The 5,141-nt window shown below is 32.7% G+C and overlaps 1 pseudogene; it reads left to right on the top strand.

Annotated features, from left to right (window-relative positions):
- Positions 1-2: 2 nt before the first annotated feature.
- On the top strand, positions 3-2,215 carry LOC112802480 (branched-chain-amino-acid aminotransferase-like protein 2; annotated as a pseudogene).
- The last annotated feature ends 2,926 nt before the right edge of the window (positions 2,216-5,141 follow it).

The following is a 5,141-nucleotide window of genomic DNA, read 5'->3' as shown; positions in this document are numbered from 1 at the left end:
ATATGCTTCGACGCCATGTGAAGAAGAAGCAATCATCACTTCTAAGCCCTCCTTTACCACTTCCTGACCTTCCTGTTCCTACAAATGAGAAAATTCTTGTTTGGGTTGGTGATGAGATTGTGCCGCGTGATAGCGCAAAGGTACTTAATAACTTTTTGAATGGAATTAACATTTGTATTCATGTGGTTGATTCACACATTGGCAGGGTGATAGAAATTTTTACCTTATGATCTATCAGGTATCTGTTTTTGATTCGGTTGTCCAAGGTGGCGACTCGGTTTGGGGGGTCTTAGAGTGTATAATGGCAAAATATTCAAGCTTGAAGAACATCTAGACAGGTATTAATGTAACAAAATTTTTAAATCATGTATTCTATACTTTCAATTTACTGTTTATCTTATATAAAACACTTAGAGTTAATGTTGATATTTGTTGCTTTAAATTAGGATGTTTGATTCAGCAAAAGCTTTGGCTTTTGAAAATGTTCCAACTAGAGATGAGGTGTGTTTTGATTTCAATTTAGCACCCCTGACTAGCATACATAACTGGAAATACATGGCGACTAATGAGCATGGTTCAAATTTACAGATTAAGATGCAATTTCAAAACCTTGATTAGGAATGGCATGTTTGACAATTCACACATTAGACTATCTCTAACAAGAGGGAAGAAGGTTTGTTTTACTCTCTAATCTCTATTTAAAGTGACATGACAGTGAAAGAATATTGATTTGCTTTTCTGTGTAGGTCACTTCAGGGATGAGTCCAGCATTCAATCTATATGGATGCACATTAATTGGTAATTTCATCCTATAACTAAAATGATTAGGGAATTTCGCACACTGTTGATGTATTAAATAATCATACAGTTAACCAATCCAAAACATAGTTGAAGCTTCCGTTGAAATAAGCTTTTGAAACATGCATTAAATATATTATAGGATTACATAATTTTTTTACAAACTTTATAGTCGGATGAGAGTCGTCACGTGCAGTTAACTTCATGTGAATTTGATAGTTGAGAGTCGTTAGATGATTTGACAGATATGACTAAATTGTCATTTACGACTCTCAACTATTAATTTCACATGAAGACAAATGTACGTGAGTTTTCACCTAAGTTAAGGGTTAAGGTAGAAACTCACGTGTGTATATAACTTCATGTGAAGTTAATAATTGAGTGTTGTTAGATGATTTAACAGATTTAACTAAATTGTCATTTACGGCTCTCAACTATCAACTTCACATGAAGACAACTGTACTTGAGTTTTTACCATAAGTTATCTAAAGTTTAATTCAAACATGATACTTTATATTCAAATAAGATGTTAGAGGAGTTATTTCATGTGTTAAATACGTGTATAATTAGATTTATTATGGGAGAATATGCAGTGCTGCTGAATGGAAGCCCCCAGTATATGATAATACACGTGGTATCGTTCTTGTAACTGCTTCAACCCGCCGTAATTCACCTAATGTATGTTCCTTGATTTGCATGCTCCTTTATTATATAACAGACTCTGTTCTCTAAATCATTATTCTTTTCTCTGTTTTCCTAACCACCAGAGTTTGGATTCAAAGATTCATCACAATAACCTCCTCAATAATATACTTGCAAAGGTAATGTATTATATTGTATTGTATTTTAATTTCTGTTTTTCTGGTGGATTCAAATTATTATTATGATGATATATTGGCGCAGATTGAAGGCAATAACGCAAAAGTAGATGATGCAATTATGCTAGACAAAGATGGTTATGTATCTGAAACCAATGCAACTAACATTGTATGTCATCATCCTCCTATATCCTATGTGCACCTTTTCAATTATTTGGAACACTTGAACTCATTTGTGTTTTTTCTTTTTTTTTTTTTTCTATGGTGCAGTTCATAGTAAGAAGGACGCGTTAGCACTCCTCATGCCGATTATTGTCTTCCTGGGATTACTCGCGCTACGGTATAGTATAACATAAGGTGAAAACTTACGTGTAGTTGTCTTCACGTGAAGTTGGTAACTAAGTGTCCTTAGATGATTTGACATGTTTGACTAAATTGTCATCTAATGACTCTTAATTATCAACTTCACCTAAACTGTACAGGAGTTTTTACCATAACATAATATCTTTCTATTGTCTTCGTATAAAGTTAATAATTAAAAACTGTTAAATTATAGTCTAATCAAACCTGTCAAAATATCTAACGGTCATGTATGCGAGTCTTCACCATGAAAAATATTAAACAGTTTAGTCAAATATATCTTCGTCTTAATAGTTAGTTACTATTTGGTTATATATGTAATAATGTCTGGTGGTGAAGGAGGACTTATCTTAGAGGAGCGAAGATTAGCTTATCAGAAGTCACTGAGACGAGGTTCGTTTGATTGACTCGATTCACATTCGATTCGTCAGTTAGTACTTTTTCTCTAATTAATATGAACGTTACTAACAAATATTGAGTTCAAATAACCGAGAGTGGACATCAGGAACCATGGAGAACTAAGCCCAGTAAGTGTTTATTATGAATGTGATATTCATTCAAAATTTACTAACAAGTTGGTTTGATATCTAGTGCGCATAATATTGAATAAATGAGTAGGTGGTGAAAGGGATGGACCAGAATGGTGATGGGAGAAATAGGGCTGTCATAAAGATTCAAGATGCTTATAAAAATTTGACACAACAATCAGGTGTTTCCTATACCAACTTACCTTGCAAATTGGAACCAAGGTATGAATATTAATTATATAGTAAACTTGTTTATTTGTGATTTGTTAACATAGTCCTTATTATTTCCACCGTGTATTGCAGCTGCAAAAAATGGTGGGAATTCAAACTTCTACTACTTAGGTTCGGTTTTTTGTTAGTTTCATTTGGAAGGCTCATTTTTGTTTGTTTTGTTTTTTTTTTTTATGTGAAATTAGATGAATATTTTAACATTGGTGATTTTGAATATTTTTTAAACTGTGGAAGATACAGAAATTAATTGGATCTGATTTTTATACCTCAAAATTTTTAATTCTTTTTAAGTAGAAATCAAAAAGTCTAATTCAAAAATCGGAAGATCTGATTTTTGTATTCTAGAACTCTCAAAAATTGGAGATTCAATTTTTGTATCCAAAAAAAATAGTACCACATTTGAGATTAGCAATTTCATAATTCAAAAAAATTATTATCAATTCAACATACAAAACAAAAAATGCCTCATTTGAACCACTCATAATTCATAAATAATATCATTTGCGTATTTCTTCTTTGCTCTGTAAAGGTGTTTTCCTCCTTTAAATACCAATCCGTGGCCCAATAATGGGTCTCAAAATTTGTTTTTCATGGGCTTCTGTTTTTATTTAAATGGGTTGTCTTAACAATTACCATGCAAAAATTAAGCGTCAGTTTAAACTTTAAATGAACTTCCAAGCCAAAAACATAAGATGAGCTTCTCATTCGTTTAGCATTAAAATAAAGAGTATATACCAATTTGGTCCTCAAAGAATTTCATACGGACACTTAGTTCCAAAAAATTAATATTCGATTGGTCTCTAACAATTTATTCCATCAGTCATTAGGTCTTTTATTCCGTTAACTCTAACGAAGACAAAATAGTCCCTGACAACTCTAACAGGGGACAAAATAGTCCCTGACAACTCTAACAGGGACAAAATGATCTCTTACCCTTTATTCGAAAACGACACTGTTCTTCCCCAGTTTTTATCATATCTTGCATAACCCTAACATTCATACTCTCCTTCTTCACCTTCACATTTTCTTTTCCATCTTTCTTCCTCCTCTTTAACTCCAAGATTAAGTCATGGTGTAATTGTCACACGTGTCGCACCTACCTCAACATGTCATGGACCACACACTTCCTAAATCTTTGTAACTGGTACATCCACCTCCTCTGCACTTCACCCACCAAAAGCATCCACTTCTACGTCTTGATAACATCACCTCCAACCCCAACACGTCCACGACATCTTCAAGACCAACTTCCACAACTACTCCAAGGGTACGCCTTCTCCGCTCTCTGACAAGCCAATATAGATGTTGGGCATTAGAACATCATGAGAAGATTCTCCTTCGCATCATATGCAAATTCTCATTTGAAATAGACATTGAGTGCTTCATTCCTTCTTTTCCAGAGTCCAAGTTGGCAGATAGTTTTGACCTCACATCCAAGCTATCAGTACAATGAGCAATGTCACCGTGCCACTCATATGAAAACCTGAAGTGATTCCTAAACATTGGTTCGGAGAAGAAGTTGAAGGAAGCGATCGTAGTGGTGGACAATGTGGTAATGGAGATGATAGGATAGAGGAGAAGGGAGATGGCAATGACGATGACGGGTCTTAACAAACCAGACTTGCTGTCTAGATTCAGAGGATCCATCGAAAAACGATAACTAGTTGAGAGATATAGGCATTAGTTTCTGAGTATGAATTTTTTTAGAACAAGCTGAGGATTTTTTTTCTTGTGAACATTAATTTATAGAGTGTGCATTGTGTTAGTTTGAAGTTATAGTGTTAAACTGCTAGTGTATGCGAGATATAATGGAAATTGGGAGAGAACAGTGTCGTTTGTGAACAAAGGAGATCAGGACCATTTTGTCTACTGTTAGAGTTGTCAGGGACTATTTTGTCCTCCGTTAGAGTTAACGGAGTAAAGGACTTAAGTGACTGACGGAATTAATTGTTAGGGACCAATCGAGTAATTAATTTTAGTTGGGGACTAAAGTGTCCAGTCTAAAATTCTTTGAGAAACAAAATGGGTATATACTCTAAAATAAATTTATTATAATCAATTTGAAATAATTAATAGTCTGTTTAAATAAGTATGAAAATTTGAATCTCGTCTTATATCTACAATAATTTATTAACTAATAATAAATACTTAAATAGAACTTAAATTCATAATAATACTGTTAGAAATAAAAAATATAAGAAAATAAATCCATTGTCCTGACAAATACAAATATATATATAAAAAATATAATTTTAATGTATTAACATGTAAATATTTTATACGGTCATATATTTAGATAATTTTTAAATAATAATAAATTCAAAAATTAATTAATTTTATTGACATAACAATACCCAAATTAATTGTATGTATAAAATTTGTTATATTGAAAGTGCATAAAAAATTT

Source organism: Arachis hypogaea, chromosome 5 (assembly GCF_003086295.3).
Source record: "Arachis hypogaea cultivar Tifrunner chromosome 5, arahy.Tifrunner.gnm2.J5K5, whole genome shotgun sequence".
Classification (NCBI taxonomy): domain Eukaryota; kingdom Viridiplantae; phylum Streptophyta; class Magnoliopsida; order Fabales; family Fabaceae; genus Arachis; species Arachis hypogaea.
The sequence above is the reverse complement of the archived record's forward strand: the minus strand, read 5'-3'. Positions and strand labels throughout refer to the sequence as shown.